The 27,389-nt window shown below is 32.6% G+C and overlaps 10 non-coding genes across 10 annotated transcripts; all 10 read right to left on the minus strand.

The window, feature by feature from the left end:
* Positions 1-1,616: 1,616 nt before the first annotated feature.
* TRNAP-CGG (transfer RNA proline (anticodon CGG)) lies at positions 1,617-1,688 on the minus strand. The gene has a single exon. It is a non-coding gene; the product is annotated as a tRNA-Pro (tRNA).
* Positions 1,689-3,402: 1,714 nt separating this feature from the next.
* On the minus strand, positions 3,403-3,474 carry TRNAP-CGG (transfer RNA proline (anticodon CGG)). The gene has a single exon. It is a non-coding gene; the product is annotated as a tRNA-Pro (tRNA).
* A 1,712-nt stretch (positions 3,475-5,186) lies between these two features.
* Positions 5,187-5,258, minus strand: TRNAP-CGG (transfer RNA proline (anticodon CGG)). The gene has a single exon. It is a non-coding gene; the product is annotated as a tRNA-Pro (tRNA).
* Positions 5,259-6,957: 1,699 nt separating this feature from the next.
* On the minus strand, positions 6,958-7,029 carry TRNAP-CGG (transfer RNA proline (anticodon CGG)). The gene has a single exon. It is a non-coding gene; the product is annotated as a tRNA-Pro (tRNA).
* A 3,490-nt stretch (positions 7,030-10,519) lies between these two features.
* Positions 10,520-10,591, minus strand: TRNAP-CGG (transfer RNA proline (anticodon CGG)). Its single transcript has one exon. It is a non-coding gene; the product is annotated as a tRNA-Pro (tRNA).
* A 3,498-nt stretch (positions 10,592-14,089) lies between these two features.
* On the minus strand, positions 14,090-14,161 carry TRNAP-CGG (transfer RNA proline (anticodon CGG)). The gene has a single exon. It is a non-coding gene; the product is annotated as a tRNA-Pro (tRNA).
* A 3,498-nt stretch (positions 14,162-17,659) lies between these two features.
* On the minus strand, positions 17,660-17,731 carry TRNAP-CGG (transfer RNA proline (anticodon CGG)). The gene has a single exon. It is a non-coding gene; the product is annotated as a tRNA-Pro (tRNA).
* Positions 17,732-19,430: 1,699 nt separating this feature from the next.
* Positions 19,431-19,502, minus strand: TRNAP-CGG (transfer RNA proline (anticodon CGG)). Its single transcript has one exon. It is a non-coding gene; the product is annotated as a tRNA-Pro (tRNA).
* A 3,499-nt stretch (positions 19,503-23,001) lies between these two features.
* On the minus strand, positions 23,002-23,073 carry TRNAP-CGG (transfer RNA proline (anticodon CGG)). The gene has a single exon. It is a non-coding gene; the product is annotated as a tRNA-Pro (tRNA).
* Positions 23,074-26,570: 3,497 nt separating this feature from the next.
* On the minus strand, positions 26,571-26,642 carry TRNAP-CGG (transfer RNA proline (anticodon CGG)). The gene has a single exon. It is a non-coding gene; the product is annotated as a tRNA-Pro (tRNA).
* Between the last annotated feature and the right edge of the window lie 747 nt (positions 26,643-27,389).

The following is a 27,389-nucleotide window of genomic DNA, read 5'->3' on the forward strand; positions in this document are numbered from 1 at the left end:
ATTTTAAAAATACCATAACTATTTAAAAAAATTATTTGTAGCATAGCTAAAATGTTTCCTTAAGGTCAATTTTTGGTCCAAGTATGCATATTTGGAAATTTCAGTGCCAAGATTTATGGGTTCCTATAGAGTTTTAACTTTTCTAATAGCTGGAACCTAAGACTTGTCTCATACTGTGTGCAACTTAAGCATACAGACCAAGAAGAAAGAAAAAAACAAAAACCTGCAATTAATTGTTGACCTTTTTGTTTGTCAAAAAGAGACTATTCTTTTAAGCCACTCATTGTTTCTTAGAAAAAAGCAAGGTAAGAGAAAAACCTGTAATTTCATTTTGACTGTTTTTTATTTGTCAAAATGAGACTTCTTTGAAGCCACTCAAAGTTACTTAGACAAAATGGAATCTACAGTTTACCCAATATACCACCAAATGGTTGACAGTTTACTAAATATGCATAAGTATATACTTTTTTTTATGGATTGGCAAAAGAAAAATTCACTTGATGCTTTTGACTCAGGCAATTGACATCAATCAGATAATGGAACCATGGTATTTAAAAGAACCTGAGAAGATGGGCTTGTCTGCGATTTAATCCCAGGACCTCTCGCACCCTAAGCGAGAATCATACTCCTATACCAACGAGCCTACTGTTCATGTATTTTCATGTATACTAATGAAATTGGAAGTGAAACTGTTGGAATACATTAGTATTTTAAAATACTATCAGATAATTGAACTAAGCACTTTTAAAGAACCTGAGAAAACAGGCTCATCCAGGATATGAACCTGGGACCTTTTGCACCCGAAGCAAGAATCATACACCCTGACCAACAAGCCACTAGCCAAATAATTTCTTATTCAGTTTTTAACATTTTTAAAGTAAAACTCTAATTATTTAAGAAAAAATGCAAATAACTGGAGAAAACACACAATTTCATTTAATGAAGATGAAACATTTTAAAAATAACATAACAACTTAAAACAAAAAATGTGTATGTAGCATTGCAAAAATAATAACTTAAGGTTACTTGTTATCCAAGTATGTATATTAGAAATGTGCAGTGCCAATATTTAGAGGTCCCAATAGAGTTTGGACTTTTTTTGATAGTTGGAACCTAAGACTTGTCACATACTGTGTGCAACTCAAGCATGCAGACCCAGAAGAAAGACAAAATAAACACCTGCAATTTATTGTTGATCTTTTTGTTAGTCATAATGATACTATTCTTTTAAGCCACTCAGGGTTATTTAGAAAAAAGAAAGGTAAGAGAAAAACCTGTAATTTCATTTTGACAGTTTTTTGTTTGTCAAAATTAGACTTTTAAGCCACTCAAGGTTACTTAGACAAAATGGAATCTATAGTTTACCCAATATACCACCAAATGGTTGACATTTTACTAAGTATGCATAAGTATATACCTTTAAAAGATGGGCTCATCCGGGATTTGTACCGGGGATCTCTCGCACCCTAAGCAAGAATCAACGAGCCCACTGTGCATGTCTTTTTTATATATATTAATGAAATTGTAAGTAAAACTGTTTGTATACATTAGTGAGTATTTTAAAATGCTATTAAATACTATCAGATATTAAGGACTTTAAAAGTACATGAAGAGATGGGCTCGTCCGGGATTTGAACCCAGGACCTCTCGCACCCGAAGCAAGAATCATACCCCTAGACCAACGAGCCATCTGCCTAAGGTCTTCTCATTCAGATTTTACCATTTTTAAAGTAAAACTCAAATTATTTAATAAAAAAATGCAATAAGCTGGAAAAAAAGATGTTACATTTTAAAAATACCATAACTATTTAAAAAAATTATTTGTAGCATAGCTAAAATGTTTCCTTAAGGTCAATTTTTGGTCCAAGTATGCATATTTGGAAATTTCAGTGCCAAGATTTATGGGTTCCTATAGAGTTTTAACTTTTCTAATAGCTGGAACCTAAGACTTGTCTCATACTGTGTGCAACTTAAGCATACAGACCAAGAAGAAAGAAAAAAACAAAAACCTGCAATTAATTGTTGACCTTTTTGTTTGTCAAAAAGAGACTATTCTTTTAAGCCACTCATTGTTTCTTAGAAAAAAGCAAGGTAAGAGAAAAACCTGTAATTTCATTTTGACTGTTTTTTATTTGTCAAAATGAGACTTCTTTGAAGCCACTCAAAGTTACTTAGACAAAATGGAATCTACAGTTTACCCAATATACCACCAAATGGTTGACAGTTTACTAAATATGCATAAGTATATACTTTTTTTTATGGATTGGCAAAAGAAAAATTCACTTGATGCTTTTGACTCAGGCAATTGACATCAATCAGATAATGGAACCATGGTATTTAAAAGAACCTGAGAAGATGGGCTCATCTGCGATTTAATCCCAGGACCTCTCGCACCCTAAGCGAGAATCATACCCCTATACCAACGAGCCTACTGTTCATGTATTTTCATGTATACTAATGAAATTGGAAGTGAAACTGTTGGAATACATTAGTATTTTAAAATACTATCAGATAATTGAACTAAGCACTTTTAAAGAACCAGAGAAAACAGGCTCATCCAGGATATGAACCTGGGACCTTTTGCACCCGAAGCAAGAATCATACACCCTGACCAACAAGCCACTAGCCAAATAATTTCTTATTCAGTTTTTAACATTTTTAAAGTAAAACTCTAATTATTTAAGAAAAAATGCAAATAACTGGAGAAAACACACAATTTCATTTAATGAAGATGAAACATTTTAAAAATAACATAACAACTTAAAACAAAAAATGTGTATGTAGTATTGCAAAAATAATAACTTAAGGTTACTTGTTATCCAAGTATGTATATTAGAAATGTGCAGTGCCAATATTTAGAGGTCCCAATAGAGTTTGGACTTTTTTTGATAGTTGGAACCTAAGACTTGTCACTTACTGTGTGCAACTCAAGCATGCAGACCCAGAAGAAAGACAAAATAAACACCTGCAATTTATTGTTGATCTTTTTGTTAGTCATAATGATACTATTCTTCTAAGCCACTCAGGGTTATTTAGAAAAAAGAAAGGTTAGAGAAAAACCTGTAATTTCATTTTGACAGCTTTTTGTTTGTCAAAATTAGACTTTTAAGCCACTCAAGGTTACTTAGACAAAATGGAATCTATAGTTTACCCAATATACCACCAAATGGTTGACATTTTACTAAGTATGCATAAGTATATACCTTTAAAAGATGGGCTCATCCGGGATTTGTACCGGGGATCTCTCGCACCCTAAGCAAGAATCAACGAGCCCACTGTGCATGTCTTTTTTATGTATATTAATGAAATTGTAAGTAAAACTGTTTGTATACATTAGTGAGTATTTTAAAATGCTATTAAATACTATCAGATATTAAGGACTTTAAAAGTACATGAAGAGATGGGCTCGTCCGGGATTTGAACCCGGGACCTCTCGCACCCGAAGCGAGAATCATACCCCTAGACCATCGAGCCATCTGCCTAAAGTCTTCTCATTCAGATTTTACCATTTTTAAAGTAAAACTCAAATTATTTAATAAAAAATGCAATAAGCTGGAAAAAAAGATGTTACATTTTAAAAATACCATAACTATTTAAAAAAATTATTTGTAGCATAGCTAAAATGTTTCCTTAAGGTCAATTTTTGGTCCAAGTATGCATATTTGGAAATTTCAGTGCCAAGATTTATGGGTTCCTATAGAGTTTTAACTTTTCTAATAGCTGGAACCTAAGACTTGTCTCATACTGTGTGCAACTTAAGCATACAGACCAAGAAGAAAGAAAAAAACAAAAACCTGCAATTAATTGTTGACCTTTTTGTTTGTCAAAAAGAGACTATTCTTTTAAGCCACTCATTGTTTCTTAGAAAAAAGCAAGGTAAGAGAAAAACCTGTAATTTCATTTTGACTGTTTTTTATTTGTCAAAATGAGACTTCTTTGAAGCCACTCAAAGTTACTTAGACAAAATGGAATCTACAGTTTACCCAATATACCACCAAATGGTTGACAGTTTACTAAATATGCATAAGTATATACTTTTTTTATGGATTGGCAAAAGAAAAATTCACTTGATGCTTTTGACTCAGGCAATTGACATCAATCAGATAATGGAACCATGGTATTTAAAAGAACCTGAGAAGATGGGCTCATCTGCGATTTAATCCCAGGACCTCTCGCACCCTAAGCAAGAATCATACCCCTATACCAACGAGCCTACTGTTCATGTATTTTCATGTATACTAATGAAATTGGAAGTGAAACTGTTGGAAAACATTAGTATTTTAAAATACTATCAGATAATTGAACTAAGCACTTTTAAAGAACCTGAGAAAACAGGCTCATCCAGGATATGAACCGGGGACCTTTTGCACACGAAGCAAGAATCATACACCCTGACCAACAAGCCACTAGCCAAATAATTTCTTATTCAGTTTTTAACATTTTTAAAGTAAAACTCTAATTATTTAAGAAAAAATGCAAATAACTGGAGAAAACACACAATTTCATTTAATGAAGATGAAACATTTTAAAAATAACATAACAACTTAAAACAAAAAATGTGTATGTAGCATTGCAAAAATAATAACGTAAGGTTACTTGTTATCCAAGTATGTATATTAGAAATGTGCAGTGCCAATATTTAGAGGTCCCAATAGAGTTTGGACTTTTTTTGATAGTTGGAACCTAAGACTTGTCACATACTGTGTGCAACTCAAGCATGCAGACCCAGAAGAAAGACAAAATAAACTCCTGCAATTTATTGTTGATCTTTTTGTTAGTCATAATGATACTATTCTTTTAAGCCACTCAGGGTTATTTAGAAAAAAGAAAGGTAAGAGAAAAACCTGTAATTTCATTTTGACAGTTTTTTGTTTGTCAAAATTAGACTTTTAAGCCACTCAAGGTTACTTAGACAAAATGGAATCTATAGTTTACCCAATATACCACCAAATGGTTGACATTTTACTAAGTATGCATAAGTATATACCTTTAAAAGATGGGCTCATCCGGGATTTGTACCGGGGATCTCTCACACCCTAAGCAAGAATCAACGAGCCCACTGTGCATGTCTTTTTTATGTATATTAATGAAATTGTAAGTAAAACTGTTTGTATACATTAGTGAGTATTTTAAAATGCTATTAAATACTATCAGATATTAAGGACTTTAAAAGTACACGAAGAGATGGGCTCATCCGGGATTTGAACCCGGGACCTCTCGCACCCGAAGCGAGAATCATACCCCTAGACCAACGAGCCATCTACCTAAGGTCTTCTCATTTTTAAAGTAAAACTCAAATTATTTAATAAAAAAATGCAATAAGCTGGAAAAAAAGATGTTACATTTTAAAAATACCATAACTATTTAAAAAAATTATTTGTAGCATAGCTAAAATGTTTCCTTAAGGTAAATTTTTGGTCCAAGTATGCATATTTGGAAATTTCAGTGCCAAGATTTATGGGTTCCTATAGAGTTTTAACTTTTCTAATAGCTGGAACCTAAGACTTGTCTCATACTGTGTGCAACTTAAGCATACAGACCAAGAAGAAAGAAAAAAACAAAAACCTGCAATTAATTGTTGACCTTTTTGTTTGTCAAAAAGAGACTATTCTTTTAAGCCACTCATTGTTTCTTAGAAAAAAGCAAGGTAAGAGAAAAACCTGTAATTTCATTTTGACTGTTTTTTATTTGTCAAAATGAGACTTCTTTGAAGCCACTCAAAGTTACTTAGACAAAATGGAATCTACAGTTTACCCAATATACCACCAAATGGTTGACAGTTTACTAAATATGCATAAGTATATACTTTTTTTATGGATTGGCAAAAGAAAAATTCACTTGATGCTTTTGACTCAGGCAATTGACATCAATCAGATAATGGAACCATGGTATTTAAAAGAACCTGAGAAGATGGGCTCATCTGCGATTTAATCCCAGGACCTCTCGCACCCTAAGCAAGAATCATACCCCTATACCAACGAGCCTACTGTTCATGTATTTTCATGTATACTAATGAAATTGGAAGTGAAACTGTTGGAATACATTAGTATTTTAAAATACTATCAGATAATTGAACTAAGCACTTTTAAAGAACCTGAGAAAACAGGCTCAATCAGGATATGAACCTGGGACCTTTTGCACCCGAAGCAAGAATCATACACCCTGACCAACAAGCCACTAGCCAAATAATTTCTTATTCAGTTTTTAACATTTTTAAAGTAAAACTCTAATTATTTAAGAAAAAATGCAAATAACTGGAGAAAACACACAATTTCATTTAATGAAGATGAAACATTTTAAAAATAACATAACAACTTAAAACAAAAAATGTGTATGTAGCATTGCAAAAATAATAACTTAAGGTTACTTGTTATCCAAGTATGTATATTAGAAATGTGCAGTGCCAATATTTAGAGGTCCCAATAGAGTTTGGACTTTTTTTGATAGTTGGAACCTAAGACTTGTCACATACTGTGTGCAACTCAAGCATGCAGACCCAGAAGAAAGACAAAATAAACACCTGCAATTTATCGTTGATCTTTTTGTTAGTCATAATGATACTATTCTTTTAAGCCACTCAGGGTTATTTAGAAAAAAGAAAGGTAAGAGAAAAACCTGTAATTTCATTTTGACAGTTTTTTGTTTGTCAAAATTAGACTTTTAAGCCACTCAAGGTTACTTAGACAAAATGGAATCTATAGTTTACCCAATATACCACCAAATGGTTGACATTTTACTAAGTATGCATAAGTATATACCTTTAAAAGATGGGCTCATCCGGGATTTGTACCGGGGATCTCTCACACCCTAAGCAAGAATCAACGAGCCCACTGTGCATGTCTTTTTTATGTATATTAATGAAATTGTAAGTAAAACTGTTTGTATACATTAGTGAGTATTTTAAAATGCTATTAAATACTATCAGATATTAAGGACTTTAAAAGTACATGAAGAGATGGGCTCATCCGGGATTTGAACCCGGGACCTCCAGCACCCGAAGCGAGAATCATACCCCTAGACCAACGAGCCATCTACCTAAGGTCTTCTCATTCAGATTTTACCATTTTTAAAGTAAAACTCAAATTATTTAATAAAAAAATGCAATAAGCTGGAAAAAAAGATGTTACATTTTAAAAATACCATAACTATTTAAAAAAATTATTTGTAGCATAGCTAAAATGTTTCCTTAAGGTCAATTTTTGGTCCAAGTATGCATATTTGGAAATTTCAGTGCCAAGATTTATGGGTTCCTATAGAGTTTTAACTTTTCTAATAGCTGGAACCTAAGACTTGTCTCATACTGTGTGCAACTTAAGCATACAGACCAAGAAGAAAGAAAAAAACAAAAACCTGCAATTAATTGTTGACCTTTTTGTTTGTCAAAAAGAGACTATTCTTTTAAGCCACTCATTGTTTCTTAGAAAAAAGCAAGGTAAGAGAAAAACCTGTAATTTCATTTTGACTGTTTTTTATTTGTCAAAATGAGACTTCTTTGAAGCCACTCAAAGTTACTTAGACAAAATGGAATCTACAGTTTACCCAATATACCACCAAATGGTTGACAGTTTACTAAATATGCATAAGTATATACTTTTTTTTATGGATTGGCAAAAGAAAAATTCACTTGATGCTTTTGACTCAGGCAATTGACATCAATCAGATAATGGAACCATGGTATTTAAAAGAACCTGAGAAGATGGGCTCGTCTGCGATTTAATCCCAGAACCTCTCGCACCCTAAGCGAGAATCATACCCCTATACCAACGAGCCTACTGTTCATGTATTTTCATGTATACTAATGAAATTGGAAGTGAAACTGTTGGAATACATTAGTATTTTAAAATACTATCAGATAATTGAACTAAGCACTTTTAAAGAACCTGAGAAAACAGGCTCATCCAGGATATGAACCTGGGACCTTTTGCACCCGAAGCAAGAATCATACACCCTGACCAACAAGCCACTAGCCAAATAATTTCTTATTCAGTTTTTAACATTTTTAAAGTAAAACTCTAATTATTTAAGAAAAAATGCAAATAACTGGAGAAAACACACAATTTCATTTAATGAAGATGAAACATTTTAAAAATAACATAACAACTTAAAACAAAAAATGTGTATGTAGCATTGCAAAAATAATAACTTAAGGTTACTTGTTATCCAAGTATGTATATTAGAAATGTGCAGTGCCAATATTTAGAGGTCCCAATAGAGTTTGGACTTTTTTTGATAGTTGGAACCTAAGACTTGTCACATACTGTGTGCAACTCAAGCATGCAGACCCAGAAGAAAGACAAAATAAACACCTGCAATTTATTGTTGATCTTTTTGTTAGTCATAATGATACTATTCTTTTAAGCCACTCAGGGTTATTTAGAAAAAAGAAAGGTAAGAGAAAAACCTGTAATTTCATTTTGACCGTTTTTTGTTTGTCAAAATTAGACTTTTAAGCCACTCAAGGTTACTTAGACAAAATGGAATCTATAGTTTACCCAATATACCACCAAATGGTTGACATTTTACTAAGTATGCATAAGTATATACCTTTAAAAGATGGGCTCATCCGGGATTTGTACCGGGGATCTCTCACACCCTAAGCAAGAATCAACGAGCCCACTGTGCATGTCTTTTTTAATGAAATTGTAAGTAAAACTGTTTGTATACATTAGTGAGTATTTTAAAATGCTATTAAATACTATCAGATATTAAGGACTTTAAAAGTACATGAAGAGATGGGCTCATCTGGGATTTGAACCCGGGACCTCCAGCACCCGAAGCGAGAATCATACCCCTAGACCAACGAGCCATCTACCTAAGGTCTTCTCATTCAGATTTTACCATTTTTAAAGTAAAACTCAAATTATTTAATAAAAAAATGCAATAAGCTGGAAAAAAAGATGTTACATTTTAAAAATACCATAACTATTTAAAAAAATTATTTGTAGCATAGCTAAAATGTTTCCTTAAGGTCAATTTTTGGTCCAAGTATGCATATTTGGAAATTTCAGTGCCAAGATTTATGGGTTCCTATAGAGTTTTAACTTTTCTAATAGCTGGAACCTAAGACTTGTCTCATACTGTGTGCAACTTAAGCATACAGACCAAGAAGAAAGAAAAAAACAAAAACCTGCAATTAATTGTTGACCTTTTTGTTTGTCAAAAAGAGACTATTCTTTTAAGCCACTCATTGTTTCTTAGAAAAAAGCAAGGTAAGAGAAAAACCTGTAATTTCATTTTGACTGTTTTTTATTTGTCAAAATGAGACTTCTTTGAAGCCACTCAAAGTTACTTAGACAAAATGGAATCTACAGTTTACCCAATATACCACCAAATGGTTGACAGTTTACTAAATATGCATAAGTATATACTTTTTTTATGGATTGGCAAAAGAAAAATTCACTTGATGCTTTTGACTCAGGCAATTGACATCAATCAGATAATGGAACCATGGTATTTAAAAGAACCTGAGAAGATGGGCTCATCTGCGATTTAATCCCAGGACCTCTCGCACCCTAAGCAAGAATCATACCCCTATACCAACGAGCCTACTGTTCATGTATTTTCATGTATACTAATGAAATTGGAAGTGAAACTGTTGGAATACATTAGTATTTTAAAATACTATCAGATAATTGAACTAAGCACTTTTAAAGAACCTGAGAAAACAGGCTCAATCAGGATATGAACCTGGGACCTTTTGCACCCGAAGCAAGAATCATACACCCTGACCAACAAGCCACTAGCCAAATAATTTCTTATTCAGTTTTTAACATTTTTAAAGTAAAACTCTAATTATTTAAGAAAAAATGCAAATAACTGGAGAAAACACACAATTTCATTTAATGAAGATGAAACATTTTAAAAATAACATAACAACTTAAAACAAAAAATGTGTATGTAGCATTGCAAAAATAATAACTTAAGGTTACTTGTTATCCAAGTATGTATATTAGAAATGTGCAGTGCCAATATTTAGAGGTCCCAATAGAGTTTGGACTTTTTTTGATAGTTGGAACCTAAGACTTGTCACATACTGTGTGCAACTCAAGCATGCAGACCCAGAAGAAAGACAAAATAAACACCTGCAATTTATCGTTGATCTTTTTGTTAGTCATAATGATACTATTCTTTTAAGCCACTCAGGGTTATTTAGAAAAAAGAAAGGTAAGAGAAAAACCTGTAATTTCATTTTGACAGTTTTTTGTTTGTCAAAATTAGACTTTTAAGCCACTCAAGGTTACTTAGACAAAATGGAATCTATAGTTTACCCAATATACCACCAAATGGTTGACATTTTACTAAGTATGCATAAGTATATACCTTTAAAAGATGGGCTCATCCGGGATTTGTACCGGGGATCTCTCACACCCTAAGCAAGAATCAACGAGCCCACTGTGCATGTCTTTTTTATGTATATTAATGAAATTGTAAGTAAAACTGTTTGTATACATTAGTGAGTATTTTAAAATGCTATTAAATACTATCAGATATTAAGGACTTTAAAAGTACATGAAGAGATGGGCTCATCCGGGATTTGAACCCGGGACCTCCAGCACCCGAAGCGAGAATCATACCCCTAGACCAACGAGCCATCTACCTAAGGTCTTCTCATTCAGATTTTACCATTTTTAAAGTAAAACTCAAATTATTTAATAAAAAAATGCAATAAGCTGGAAAAAAAGATGTTGCATTTTAAAAATACCATTACTATTTAAAAAAATTATTTGTAGCATAGCTAAAATGTTTCCTTAAGGTCAATTTTTGGTCCAAGTATGCATATTTGGAAATTTCAGTGCCAAGATTTATGGGTTCCTATAGAGTTTTAACTTTTCTAATAGCTGGAACCCAAGACTTGTCTCATACTGTGTGCAACTTAAGCATACAGACCAAGAAGAAAGAAAAAAACAAAAACCTGCAATTAATTGTTGACCTTTTTGTTTGTCAAAAAGAGACTATTCTTTTAAGCCACTCATTGTTTCTTAGAAAAAAGCAAGGTAAGAGAAAAACCTGTAATTTCATTTTGACTGTTTTTTATTTGTCAAAATGAGACTTCTTTGAAGCCACTCAAAGTTACTTAGACAAAATGGAATCTACAGTTTACCCAATATACCACCAAATGGTTGACAGTTTACTAAATATGCATAAGTATATACTTTTTTTATGGATTGGCAAAAGAAAAATTCACTTGATGCTTTTGACTCAGGCAATTGACATCAATCAGATAATGGAACCATGGTATTTAAAAGAACCTGAGAAGATGGGCTCGTCTGCGATTTAATCCCAGAACCTCTCGCACCCTAAGCGAGAATCATACCCCTATACCAACGAGCCTACTGTTCATGTATTTTCATGTATACTAATGAAATTGGAAGTGAAACTGTTGGAATACATTAGTATTTTAAAATACTATCAGATAATTGAACTAAGCACTTTTAAAGAACCTGAGAAAACAGGCTCATCCAGGATATGAACCTGGGACCTTTTGCACCCGAAGCAAGAATCATACACCCTGACCAACAAGCCACTAGCCAAATAATTTCTTATTCAGTTTTTAACATTTTTAAAGTAAAACTCTAATTATTTAAGAAAAAATGCAAATAACTGGAGAAAACACACAATTTCATTTAATGAAGATGAAACATTTTAAAAATAACATAACAACTTAAAACAAAAAATGTGTATGTAGCATTGCAAAAATAATAACTTAAGGTTACTTGTTATCCAAGTATGTATATTAGAAATGTGCAGTGCCAATATTTAGAGGTCCCAATAGAGTTTGGACTTTTTTTGATAGTTGGAACCTAAGACTTGTCACATACTGTGTGCAACTCAAGCATGCAGACCCAGAAGAAAGACAAAATAAACACCTGCAATTTATTGTTGATCTTTTTGTTAGTCATAATGATACTATTCTTTTAAGCCACTCAGGGTTATTTAGAAAAAAGAAAGGTAAGAGAAAAACCTGTAATTTCATTTTGACCGTTTTTTGTTTGTCAAAATTAGACTTTTAAGCCACTCAAGGTTACTTAGACAAAATGGAATCTATAGTTTACCCAATATACCACCAAATGGTTGACATTTTACTAAGTATGCATAAGTATATACCTTTAAAAGATGGGCTCATCCGGGATTTGTACCGGGGATCTCTCACACCCTAAGCAAGAATCAACGAGCCCACTGTGCATGTCTTTTTTATGTATATTAATGAAATTGTAAGTAAAACTGTTTGTATACATTAGTGAGTATTTTAAAATGCTATTAAATACTATCAGATATTAAGGACTTTAAAAGTACATGAAGAGATGGGCTCATCTGGGATTTGAACCCGGGACCTCCAGCACCCGAAGCGAGAATCATACCCCTAGACCAACGAGCCATCTACCTAAGGTCTTCTCATTCAGATTTTACCATTTTTAAAGTAAAACTCAAATTATTTAATAAAAAAATGCAATAAGCTGGAAAAAAAGATGTTACATTTTAAAAATACCATAACTATTTAAAAAAATTATTTGTAGCATAGCTAAAATGTTTCCTTAAGGTCAATTTTTGGTCCAAGTATGCATATTTGGAAATTTCAGTGCCAAGATTTATGGGTTCCTATAGAGTTTTAACTTTTCTAATAGCTGGAACCTAAGACTTGTCTCATACTGTGTGCAACTTAAGCATACAGACCAAGAAGAAAGAAAAAAACAAAAACCTGCAATTAATTGTTGACCTTTTTGTTTGTCAAAAAGAGACTATTCTTTTAAGCCACTCATTGTTTCTTAGAAAAAAGCAAGGTAAGAGAAAAACCTGTAATTTCATTTTGACTGTTTTTTATTTGTCAAAATGAGACTTCTTTGAAGCCACTCAAAGTTACTTAGACAAAATGGAATCTACAGTTTACCCAATATACCACCAAATGGTTGACAGTTTACTAAATATGCATAAGTATATACTTTTTTTATGGATTGGCAAAAGAAAAATTCACTTGATGCTTTTGACTCAGGCAATTGACATCAATCAGATAATGGAACCATGGTATTTAAAAGAACCTGAGAAGATGGGCTCATCTGCGATTTAATCCCAGGACCTCTCGCACCCTAAGCAAGAATCATACCCCTATACCAACGAGCCTACTGTTCATGTATTTTCATGTATACTAATGAAATTGGAAGTGAAACTGTTGGAATACATTAGTATTTTAAAATACTATCAGATAATTGAACTAAGCACTTTTAAAGAACCTGAGAAAACAGGCTCAATCAGGATATGAACCTGGGACCTTTTGCACCCGAAGCAAGAATCATACACCCTGACCAACAAGCCACTAGCCAAATAATTTCTTATTCAGTTTTTAACATTTTTAAAGTAAAACTCTAATTATTTAAGAAAAAATGCAAATAACTGGAGAAAACACACAATTTCATTTAATGAAGATGAAACATTTTAAAAATAACATAACAACTTAAAACAAAAAATGTGTATGTAGCATTGCAAAAATAATAACTTAAGGTTACTTGTTATCCAAGTATGTATATTAGAAATGTGCAGTGCCAATATTTAGAGGTCCCAATAGAGTTTGGACTTTTTTTGATAGTTGGAACCTAAGACTTGTCACATACTGTGTGCAACTCAAGCATGCAGACCCAGAAGAAAGACAAAATAAACACCTGCAATTTATCGTTGATCTTTTTGTTAGTCATAATGATACTATTCTTTTAAGCCACTCAGGGTTATTTAGAAAAAAGAAAGGTAAGAGAAAAACCTGTAATTTCATTTTGACAGTTTTTTGTTTGTCAAAATTAGACTTTTAAGCCACTCAAGGTTACTTAGACAAAATGGAATCTATAGTTTACCCAATATACCACCAAATGGTTGACATTTTACTAAGTATGCATAAGTATATACCTTTAAAAGATGGGCTCATCCGGGATTTGTACCGGGGATCTCTCACACCCTAAGCAAGAATCAACGAGCCCACTGTGCATGTCTTTTTTATGTATATTAATGAAATTGTAAGTAAAACTGTTTGTATACATTAGTGAGTATTTTAAAATGCTATTAAATACTATCAGATATTAAGGACTTTAAAAGTACATGAAGAGATGGGCTCATCCGGGATTTGAACCCGGGACCTCCAGCACCCGAAGCGAGAATCATACCCCTAGACCAACGAGCCATCTACCTAAGGTCTTCTCATTCAGATTTTACCATTTTTAAAGTAAAACTCAAATTATTTAATAAAAAAATGCAATAAGCTGGAAAAAAAGATGTTGCATTTTAAAAATACCATTACTATTTAAAAAAATTATTTGTAGCATAGCTAAAATGTTTCCTTAAGGTCAATTTTTGGTCCAAGTATGCATATTTGGAAATTTCAGTGCCAAGATTTATGGGTTCCTATAGAGTTTTAACTTTTCTAATAGCTGGAACCCAAGACTTGTCTCATACTGTGTGCAACTTAAGCATACAGACCAAGAAGAAAGAAAAAAACAAAAACCTGCAATTAATTGTTGACCTTTTTGTTTGTCAAAAAGAGACTATTCTTTTAAGCCACTCATTGTTTCTTAGAAAAAAGCAAGGTAAGAGAAAAACCTGTAATTTCATTTTGACTGTTTTTTATTTGTCAAAATGAGACTTCTTTGAAGCCACTCAAAGTTACTTAGACAAAATGGAATCTACAGTTTACCCAATATACCACCAAATGGTTGACAGTTTACTAAATATGCATAAGTATATACTTTTTTTATGGATTGGCAAAAGAAAAATTCACTTGATGCTTTTGACTCAGGCAATTGACATCAATCAGATAATGGAACCATGGTATTTAAAAGAACCTGAGAAGATGGGCTCGTCTGCGATTTAATCCCAGAACCTCTCGCACCCTAAGCGAGAATCATACCCCTATACCAACGAGCCTACTGTTCATGTATTTTCATGTATACTAATGAAATTGGAAGTGAAACTGTTGGAATACATTAGTATTTTAAAATACTATCAGATAATTGAACTAAGCACTTTTAAAGAACCTGAGAAAACAGGCTCATCCAGGATATGAACCTGGGACCTTTTGCACCCGAAGCAAGAATCATACACCCTGACCAACAAGCCACTAGCCAAATAATTTCTTATTCAGTTTTTAACATTTTTAAAGTAAAACTCTAATTATTTAAGAAAAAATGCAAATAACTGGAGAAAACACACAATTTCATTTAATGAAGATGAAACATTTTAAAAATAACATAACAACTTAAAACAAAAAATGTGTATGTAGCATTGCAAAAATAATAACTTAAGGTTACTTGTTATCCAAGTATGTATATTAGAAATGTGCAGTGCCAATATTTAGAGGTCCCAATAGAGTTTGGACTTTTTTTGATAGTTGGAACCTAAGACTTGTCACATACTGTGTGCAACTCAAGCATGCAGACCCAGAAGAAAGACAAAATAAACACCTGCAATTTATTGTTGATCTTTTTGTTAGTCATAATGATACTATTCTTTTAAGCCACTCAGGGTTATTTAGAAAAAAGAAAGGTAAGAGAAAAACCTGTAATTTCATTTTGACCGTTTTTTGTTTGTCAAAATTAGACTTTTAAGCCACTCAAGGTTACTTAGACAAAATGGAATCTATAGTTTACCCAATATACCACCAAATGGTTGACATTTTACTAAGTATGCATAAGTATATACCTTTAAAAGATGGGCTCATCCGGGATTTGTACCGGGGATCTCTCACACCCTAAGCAAGAATCAACGAGCCCACTGTGCATGTCTTTTTTATGTATATTAATGAAATTGTAAGTAAAACTGTTTGTATACATTAGTGAGTATTTTAAAATGCTATTAAATACTATCAGATATTAAGGACTTTAAAAGTACATGAAGAGATGGGCTCATCTGGGATTTGAACCCGGGACCTCCAGCACCCGAAGCGAGAATCATACCCCTAGACCAACGAGCCATCTACCTAAGGTCTTCTCATTCAGATTTTACCATTTTTAAAGTAAAACTCAAATTATTTAATAAAAAAATGCAATAAGCTGGAAAAAAAGATGTTACATTTTAAAAATACCATAACTATTTAAAAAAATTATTTGTAGCATAGCTAAAATGTTTCCTTAAGGTCAATTTTTGGTCCAAGTATGCATATTTGGAAATTTCAGTGCCAAGATTTATGGGTTCCTATAGAGTTTTAACTTTTCTAATAGCTGGAACCTAAGACTTGTCTCATACTGTGTGCAACTTAAGCATACAGACCAAGAAGAAAGAAAAAAACAAAAACCTGCAATTAATTGTTGACCTTTTTGTTTGTCAAAAAGAGACTATTCTTTTAAGCCACTCATTGTTTCTTAGAAAAAAGCAAGGTAAGAGAAAAACCTGTAATTTCATTTTGACTGTTTTTTATTTGTCAAAATGAGACTTCTTTGAAGCCACTCAAAGTTACTTAGACAAAATGGAATCTACAGTTTACCCAATATACCACCAAATGGTTGACAGTTTACTAAATATGCATAAGTATATACTTTTTTTATGGATTGGCAAAAGAAAAATTCACTTGATGCTTTTGACTCAGGCAATTGACATCAATCAGATAATGGAACCATGGTATTTAAAAGAACCTGAGAAGATGGGCTCATCTGCGATTTAATCCCAGGACCTCTCGCACCCTAAGCAAGAATCATACCCCTATACCAACGAGCCTACTGTTCATGTATTTTCATGTATACTAATGAAATTGGAAGTGAAACTGTTGGAAAACATTAGTATTTTAAAATACTATCAGATAATTGAACTAAGCACTTTTAAAGAACCTGAGAAAACAGGCTCATCCAGGATATGAACCGGGGACCTTTTGCACACGAAGCAAGAATCATACACCCTGACCAACAAGCCACTAGCCAAATAATTTCTTATTCAGTTTTTAACATTTTTAAAGTAAAACTCTAATTATTTAAGAAAAAATGCAAATAACTGGAGAAAACACACAATTTCATTTAATGAAGATGAAACATTTTAAAAATAACATAACAACTTAAAACAAAAAATGTGTATGTAGCATTGCAAAAATAATAACGTAAGGTTACTTGTTATCCAAGTATGTATATTAGAAATGTGCAGTGCCAATATTTAGAGGTCCCAATAGAGTTTGGACTTTTTTTGATAGTTGGAACCTAAGACTTGTCACATACTGTGTGCAACTCAAGCATGCAGACCCAGAAGAAAGACAAAATAAACTCCTGCAATTTATTGTTGATCTTTTTGTTAGTCATAATGATACTATTCTTTTAAGCCACTCAGGGTTATTTAGAAAAAAGAAAGGTAAGAGAAAAACCTGTAATTTCATTTTGACAGTTTTTTGTTTGTCAAAATTAGACTTTTAAGCCACTCAAGGTTACTTAGACAAAATGGAATCTATAGTTTACCCAATATACCACCAAATGGTTGACATTTTACTAAGTATGCATAAGTATATACCTTTAAAAGATGGGCTCATCCGGGATTTGTACCGGGGATCTCTCACACCCTAAGCAAGAATCAACGAGCCCACTGTGCATGTCTTTTTTATGTATATTAATGAAATTGTAAGTAAAACTGTTTGTATACATTAGTGAGTATTTTAAAATGCTATTAAATACTATCAGATATTAAGGACTTTAAAAGTACACGAAGAGATGGGCTCATCCGGGATTTGAACCCGGGACCTCTCGCACCCGAAGCGAGAATCATACCCCTAGACCAACGAGCCATCTACCTAAGGTCTTCTCATTTTTAAAGTAAAACTCAAATTATTTAATAAAAAAATGCAATAAGCTGGAAAAAAAGATGTTACATTTTAAAAATACCATAACTATTTAAAAAAATTATTTGTAGCATAGCTAAAATGTTTCCTTAAGGTAAATTTTTGGTCCAAGTATGCATATTTGGAAATTTCAGTGCCAAGATTTATGGGTTCCTATAGAGTTTTAACTTTTCTAATAGCTGGAACCTAAGACTTGTCTCATACTGTGTGCAACTTAAGCATACAGACCAAGAAGAAAGAAAAAAACAAAAACCTGCAATTAATTGTTGACCTTTTTGTTTGTCAAAAAGAGACTATTCTTTTAAGCCACTCATTGTTTCTTAGAAAAAAGCAAGGTAAGAGAAAAACCTGTAATTTCATTTTGACTGTTTTTTATTTGTCAAAATGAGACTTCTTTGAAGCCACTCAAAGTTACTTAGACAAAATGGAATCTACAGTTTACCCAATATACCACCAAATGGTTGACAGTTTACTAAATATGCATAAGTATATACTTTTTTTATGGATTGGCAAAAGAAAAATTCACTTGATGCTTTTGACTCAGGCAATTGACATCAATCAGATAATGGAACCATGGTATTTAAAAGAACCTGAGAAGATGGGCTCATCTGCGATTTAATCCCAGGACCTCTCGCACCCTAAGCAAGAATCATACCCCTATACCAACGAGCCTACTGTTCATGTATTTTCATGTATACTAATGAAATTGGAAGTGAAACTGTTGGAATACATTAGTATTTTAAAATACTATCAGATAATTGAACTAAGCACTTTTAAAGAACCTGAGAAAACAGGCTCAATCAGGATATGAACCTGGGACCTTTTGCACCCGAAGCAAGAATCATACACCCTGACCAACAAGCCACTAGCCAAATAATTTCTTATTCAGTTTTTAACATTTTTAAAGTAAAACTCTAATTATTTAAGAAAAAATGCAAATAACTGGAGAAAACACACAATTTCATTTAATGAAGATGAAACATTTTAAAAATAACATAACAACTTAAAACAAAAAATGTGTATGTAGCATTGCAAAAATAATAACTTAAGGTTACTTGTTATCCAAGTATGTATATTAGAAATGTGCAGTGCCAATATTTAGAGGTCCCAATAGAGTTTGGACTTTTTTTGATAGTTGGAACCTAAGACTTGTCACATACTGTGTGCAACTCAAGCATGCAGACCCAGAAGAAAGACAAAATAAACACCTGCAATTTATCGTTGATCTTTTTGTTAGTCATAATGATACTATTCTTTTAAGCCACTCAGGGTTATTTAGAAAAAAGAAAGGTAAGAGAAAAACCTGTAATTTCATTTTGACAGTTTTTTGTTTGTCAAAATTAGACTTTTAAGCCACTCAAGGTTACTTAGACAAAATGGAATCTATAGTTTACCCAATATACCACCAAATGGTTGACATTTTACTAAGTATGCATAAGTATATACCTTTAAAAGATGGGCTCATCCGGGATTTGTACCGGGGATCTCTCACACCCTAAGCAAGAATCAACGAGCCCACTGTGCATGTCTTTTTTATGTATATTAATGAAATTGTAAGTAAAACTGTTTGTATACATTAGTGAGTATTTTAAAATGCTATTAAATACTATCAGATATTAAGGACTTTAAAAGTACATGAAGAGATGGGCTCATCCGGGATTTGAACCCGGGACCTCCAGCACCCGAAGCGAGAATCATACCCCTAGACCAACGAGCCATCTACCTAAGGTCTTCTCATTCAGATTTTACCATTTTTAAAGTAAAACTCAAATTATTTAATAAAAAAATGCAATAAGCTGGAAAAAAAGATGTTACATTTTAAAAATACCATAACTATTTAAAAAAATTATTTGTAGCATAGCTAAAATGTTTCCTTAAGGTCAATTTTTGGTCCAAGTATGCATATTTGGAAATTTCAGTGCCAAGATTTATGGGTTCCTATAGAGTTTTAACTTTTCTAATAGCTGGAACCTAAGACTTGTCTCATACTGTGTGCAACTTAAGCATACAGACCAAGAAGAAAGAAAAAAACAAAAACCTGCAATTAATTGTTGACCTTTTTGTTTGTCAAAAAGAGACTATTCTTTTAAGCCACTCATTGTTTCTTAGAAAAAAGCAAGGTAAGAGAAAAACCTGTAATTTCATTTTGACTGTTTTTTATTTGTCAAAATGAGACTTCTTTGAAGCCACTCAAAGTTACTTAGACAAAATGGAATCTACAGTTTACCCAATATACCACCAAATGGTTGACAGTTTACTAAATATGCATAAGTATATACTTTTTTTTATGGATTGGCAAAAGAAAAATTCACTTGATGCTTTTGACTCAGGCAATTGACATCAATCAGATAATGGAACCATGGTATTTAAAAGAACCTGAGAAGATGGGCTCGTCTGCGATTTAATCCCAGAACCTCTCGCACCCTAAGCGAGAATCATACCCCTATACCAACGAGCCTACTGTTCATGTATTTTCATGTATACTAATGAAATTGGAAGTGAAACTGTTGGAATACATTAGTATTTTAAAATACTATCAGATAATTGAACTAAGCACTTTTAAAGAACCTGAGAAAACAGGCTCATCCAGGATATGAACCTGGGACCTTTTGCACCCGAAGCAAGAATCATACACCCTGACCAACAAGCCACTAGCCAAATAATTTCTTATTCAGTTTTTAACATTTTTAAAGTAAAACTCTAATTATTTAAGAAAAAATGCAAATAACTGGAGAAAACACACAATTTCATTTAATGAAGATGAAACATTTTAAAAATAACATAACAACTTAAAACAAAAAATGTGTATGTAGCATTGCAAAAATAATAACTTAAGGTTACTTGTTATCCAAGTATGTATATTAGAAATGTGCAGTGCCAATATTTAGAGGTCCCAATAGAGTTTGGACTTTTTTTGATAGTTGGAACCTAAGACTTGTCACATACTGTGTGCAACTCAAGCATGCAGACCCAGAAGAAAGACAAAATAAACACCTGCAATTTATTGTTGATCTTTTTGTTAGTCATAATGATACTATTCTTTTAAGCCACTCAGGGTTATTTAGAAAAAAGAAAGGTAAGAGAAAAACCTGTAATTTCATTTTGACCGTTTTTTGTTTGTCAAAATTAGACTTTTAAGCCACTCAAGGTTACTTAGACAAAATGGAATCTATAGTTTACCCAATATACCACCAAATGGTTGACATTTTACTAAGTATGCATAAGTATATACCTTTAAAAGATGGGCTCATCCGGGATTTGTACCGGGGATCTCTCACACCCTAAGCAAGAATCAACGAGCCCACTGTGCATGTCTTTTTTATGTATATTAATGAAATTGTAAGTAAAACTGTTTGTATACATTAGTGAGTATTTTAAAATGCTATTAAATACTATCAGATATTAAGGACTTTAAAAGTACATGAAGAGATGGGCTCATCTGGGATTTGAACCCGGGACCTCCAGCACCCGAAGCGAGAATCATACCCCTAGACCAACGAGCCATCTACCTAAGGTCTTCTCATTCAGATTTTACCATTTTTAAAGTAAAACTCAAATTATTTAATAAAAAAATGCAATAAGCTGGAAAAAAAGATGTTACATTTTAAAAATACCATAACTATTTAAAAAAATTATTTGTAGCATAGCTAAAATGTTTCCTTAAGGTCAATTTTTGGTCCAAGTATGCATATTTGGAAATTTCAGTGCCAAGATTTATGGGTTCCTATAGAGTTTTAACTTTTCTAATAGCTGGAACCTAAGACTTGTCTCATACTGTGTGCAACTTAAGCATACAGACCAAGAAGAAAGAAAAAAACAAAAACCTGCAATTAATTGTTGACCTTTTTGTTTGTCAAAAAGAGACTATTCTTTTAAGCCACTCATTGTTTCTTAGAAAAAAGCAAGGTAAGAGAAAAACCTGTAATTTCATTTTGACTGTTTTTTATTTGTCAAAATGAGACTTCTTTGAAGCCACTCAAAGTTACTTAGACAAAATGGAATCTACAGTTTACCCAATATACCACCAAATGGTTGACAGTTTACTAAATATGCATAAGTATATACTTTTTTTATGGATTGGCAAAAGAAAAATTCACTTGATGCTTTTGACTCAGGCAATTGACATCAATCAGATAATGGAACCATGGTATTTAAAAGAACCTGAGAAGATGGGCTCATCTGCGATTTAATCCCAGGACCTCTCGCACCCTAAGCAAGAATCATACCCCTATACCAACGAGCCTACTGTTCATGTATTTTCATGTATACTAATGAAATTGGAAGTGAAACTGTTGGAATACATTAGTATTTTAAAATACTATCAGATAATTGAACTAAGCACTTTTAAAGAACCTGAGAAAACAGGCTCAATCAGGATATGAACCTGGGACCTTTTGCACCCGAAGCAAGAATCATACACCCTGACCAACAAGCCACTAGCCAAATAATTTCTTATTCAGTTTTTAACATTTTTAAAGTAAAACTCTAATTATTTAAGAAAAAATGCAAATAACTGGAGAAAACACACAATTTCATTTAATGAAGATGAAACATTTTAAAAATAACATAACAACTTAAAACAAAAAATGTGTATGTAGCATTGCAAAAATAATAACTTAAGGTTACTTGTTATCCAAGTATGTATATTAGAAATGTGCAGTGCCAATATTTAGAGGTCCCAATAGAGTTTGGACTTTTTTTGATAGTTGGAACCTAAGACTTGTCACATACTGTGTGCAACTCAAGCATGCAGACCCAGAAGAAAGACAAAATAAACACCTGCAATTTATCGTTGATCTTTTTGTTAGTCATAATGATACTATTCTTTTAAGCCACTCAGGGTTATTTAGAAAAAAGAAAGGTAAGAGAAAAACCTGTAATTTCATTTTGACAGTTTTTTGTTTGTCAAAATTAGACTTTTAAGCCACTCAAGGTTACTTAGACAAAATGGAATCTATAGTTTACCCAATATACCACCAAATGGTTGACATTTTACTAAGTATGCATAAGTATATACCTTTAAAAGATGGGCTCATCCGGGATTTGTACCGGGGATCTCTCACACCCTAAGCAAGAATCAACGAGCCCACTGTGCATGTCTTTTTTATGTATATTAATGAAATTGTAAGTAAAACTGTTTGTATACATTAGTGAGTATTTTAAAATGCTATTAAATACTATCAGATATTAAGGACTTTAAAAGTACATGAAGAGATGGGCTCATCCGGGATTTGAACCCGGGACCTCCAGCACCCGAAGCGAGAATCATACCCCTAGACCAACGAGCCATCTACCTAAGGTCTTCTCATTCAGATTTTACCATTTTTAAAGTAAAACTCAAATTATTTAATAAAAAAATGCAATAAGCTGGAAAAAAAGATGTTGCATTTTAAAAATACCATTACTATTTAAAAAAATTATTTGTAGCATAGCTAAAATGTTTCCTTAAGGTCAATTTTTGGTCCAAGTATGCATATTTGGAAATTTCAGTGCCAAGATTTATGGGTTCCTATAGAGTTTTAACTTTTCTAATAGCTGGAACCCAAGACTTGTCTCATACTGTGTGCAACTTAAGCATACAGACCAAGAAGAAAGAAAAAACAAAAACCTGCAATTAATTGTTGACCTTTTTGTTTGTCAAAAAGAGACTATTCTTTTAAGCCACTCATTGTTTCTTAGAAAAAAGCAAGGTAAGAGAAAAACCTGTAATTTCATTTTGACTGTTTTTTATTTGTCAAAATGAGACTTCTTTGAAGCCACTCAAAGTTACTTAGACAAAATGGAATCTACAGTTTACCCAATATACCACCAAATGGTTGACAGTTTACTAAATATGCATAAGTATATACTTTTTTTATGGATTGGCAAAAGAAAAATTCACTTGATGCTTTTGACTCAGGCAATTGACATCAATCAGATAATGGAACCATGGTATTTAAAAGAACCTGAGAAGATGGGCTCGTCTGCGATTTAATCCCAGAACCTCTCGCACCCTAAGCGAGAATCATACCCCTATACCAACGAGCCTACTGTTCATGTATTTTCATGTATACTAATGAAATTGGAAGTGAAACTGTTGGAATACATTAGTATTTTAAAATACTATCAGATAATTGAACTAAGCACTTTTAAAGAACCTGAGAAAACAGGCTCATCCAGGATATGAACCTGGGACCTTTTGCACCCGAAGCAAGAATCATACACCCTGACCAACAAGCCACTAGCCAAATAATTTCTTATTCAGTTTTTAACATTTTTAAAGTAAAACTCTAATTATTTAAGAAAAAATGCAAATAACTGGAGAAAACACACAATTTCATTTAATGAAGATGAAACATTTTAAAAATAACATAACAACTTAAAACAAAAAATGTGTATGTAGCATTGCAAAAATAATAACTTAAGGTTACTTGTTATCCAAGTATGTATATTAGAAATGTGCAGTGCCAATATTTAGAGGTCCCAATAGAGTTTGGACTTTTTTTGATAGTTGGAACCTAAGACTTGTCACATACTGTGTGCAACTCAAGCATGCAGACCCAGAAGAAAGACAAAATAAACACCTGCAATTTATTGTTGATCTTTTTGTTAGTCATAATGATACTATTCTTTTAAGCCACTCAGGGTTATTTAGAAAAAAGAAAGGTAAGAGAAAAACCTGTAATTTCATTTTGACCGTTTTTTGTTTGTCAAAATTAGACTTTTAAGCCACTCAAGGTTACTTAGACAAAATGGAATCTATAGTTTACCCAATATACCACCAAATGGTTGACATTTTACTAAGTATGCATAAGTATATACCTTTAAAAGATGGGCTCATCCGGGATTTGTACCGGGGATCTCTCACACCCTAAGCAAGAATCAACGAGCCCACTGTGCATGTCTTTTTTATGTATATTAATGAAATTGTAAGTAAAACTGTTTGTATACATTAGTGAGTATTTTAAAATGCTATTAAATACTATCAGATATTAAGGACTTTAAAAGTACATGAAGAGATGGGCTCATCTGGGATTTGAACCCGGGACCTCCAGCACCCGAAGCGAGAATCATACCCCTAGACCAACGAGCCATCTACCTAAGGTCTTCTCATTCAGATTTTACCATTTTTAAAGTAAAACTCAAATTATTTAATAAAAAAATGCAATAAGCTGGAAAAAAAGATGTTACATTTTAAAAATACCATAACTATTTAAAAAAATTATTTGTAGCATAGCTAAAATGTTTCCTTAAGGTCAATTTTTGGTCCAAGTATGCATATTTGGAAATTTCAGTGCCAAGATTTATGGGTTCCTATAGAGTTTTAACTTTTCTAATAGCTGGAACCTAAGACTTGTCTCATACTGTGTGCAACTTAAGCATACAGACCAAGAAGAAAGAAAAAAACAAAAACCTGCAATTAATTGTTGACCTTTTTGTTTGTCAAAAAGAGACTATTCTTTTAAGCCACTCATTGTTTCTTAGAAAAAAGCAAGGTAAGAGAAAAACCTGTAATTTCATTTTGACTGTTTTTTATTTGTCAAAATGAGACTTCTTTGAAGCCACTCAAAGTTACTTAGACAAAATGGAATCTACAGTTTACCCAATATACCACCAAATGGTTGACAGTTTACTAAATATGCATAAGTATATACTTTTTTTATGGATTGGCAAAAGAAAAATTCACTTGATGCTTTTGACTCAGGCAATTGACATCAATCAGATAATGGAACCATGGTATTTAAAAGAACCTGAGAAGATGGGCTCATCTGCGATTTAATCCCAGGACCTCTCGCACCCTAAGCAAGAATCATACCCCTATACCAACGAGCCTACTGTTCATGTATTTTCATGTATACTAATGAAATTGGAAGTGAAACTGTTGGAATACATTAGTATTTTAAAATACTATCAGATAATTGAACTAAGCACTTTTAAAGAACCTGAGAAAACAGGCTCAATCAGGATATGAACCTGGGACCTTTTGCACCCGAAGCAAGAATCATACACCCTGACCAACAAGCCACTAGCCAAATAATTTCTTATTCAGTTTTTAACATTTTTAAAGTAAAACTCTAATTATTTAAGAAAAAATGCAAATAACTGGAGAAAACACACAATTTCATTTAATGAAGATGAAACATTTTAAAAATAACATAACAACTTAAAACAAAAAATGTGTATGTAGCATTGCAAAAATAATAACTTAAGGTTACTTGTTATCCAAGTATGTATATTAGAAATGTGCAGTGCCAATATTTAGAGGTCCCAATAGAGTTTGGACTTTTTTTGATAGTTGGAACCTAAGACTTGTCACATACTGTGTGCAACTCAAGCATGCAGACCCAGAAGAAAGACAAAATAAACACCTGCAATTTATCGTTGATCTTTTTGTTAGTCATAATGATACTATTCTTTTAAGCCACTCAGGGTTATTTAGAAAAAAGAAAGGTAAGAGAAAAACCTGTAATTTCATTTTGACAGTTTTTTGTTTGTCAAAATTAGACTTTTAAGCCACTCAAGGTTACTTAGACAAAATGGAATCTATAGTTTACCCAATATACCACCAAATGGTTGACATTTTACTAAGTATGCATAAGTATATACCTTTAAAAGATGGGCTCATCCGGGATTTGTACCGGGGATCTCTCACACCCTAAGCAAGAATCAACGAGCCCACTGTGCATGTCTTTTTTATGTATATTAATGAAATTGTAAGTAAAACTGTTTGTATACATTAGTGAGTATTTTAAAATGCTATTAAATACTATCAGATATTAAGGACTTTAAAAGTACATGAAGAGATGGGCTCATCCGGGATTTGAACCCGGGACCTCCAGCACCCGAAGCGAGAATCATACCCCTAGACCAACGAGCCATCTACCTAAGGTCTTCTCATTCAGATTTTACCATTTTTAAAGTAAAACTCAAATTATTTAATAAAAAAATGCAATAAGCTGGAAAAAAAGATGTTGCATTTTAAAAATACCATTACTATTTAAAAAAATTATTTGTAGCATAGCTAAAATGTTTCCTTAAGGTCAATTTTTGGTCCAAGTATGCATATTTGGAAATTTCAGTGCCAAGATTTATGGGTTCCTATAGAGTTTTAACTTTTCTAATAGCTGGAACCCAAGACTTGTCTCATACTGTGTGCAACTTAAGCATACAGACCAAGAAGAAAGAAAAAAACAAAAACCTGCAATTAATTGTTGACCTTTTTGTTTGTCAAAAAGAGACTATTCTTTTAAGCCACTCATTGTTTCTTAGAAAAAAGCAAGGTAAGAGAAAAACCTGTAATTTCATTTTGACTGTTTTTTATTTGTCAAAATGAGACTTCTTTGAAGCCACTCAAAGTTACTTAGACAAAATGGAATCTACAGTTTACCCAATATACCACCAAATGGTTGACAGTTTACTAAATATGCATAAGTATATACTTTTTTTATGGATTGGCAAAAGAAAAATTCACTTGATGCTTTTGACTCAGGCAATTGACATCAATCAGATAATGGAACCATGGTATTTAAAAGAACCTGAGAAGATGGGCTCGTCTGCGATTTAATCCCAGAACCTCTCGCACCCTAAGCGAGAATCATACCCCTATACCAACGAGCCTACTGTT

The sequence above is a fragment of the Pseudophryne corroboree genome, unplaced genomic scaffold (assembly GCF_028390025.1).
Source record: "Pseudophryne corroboree isolate aPseCor3 unplaced genomic scaffold, aPseCor3.hap2 scaffold_1549, whole genome shotgun sequence".
NCBI lineage: Eukaryota > Metazoa > Chordata > Amphibia > Anura > Myobatrachidae > Pseudophryne > Pseudophryne corroboree.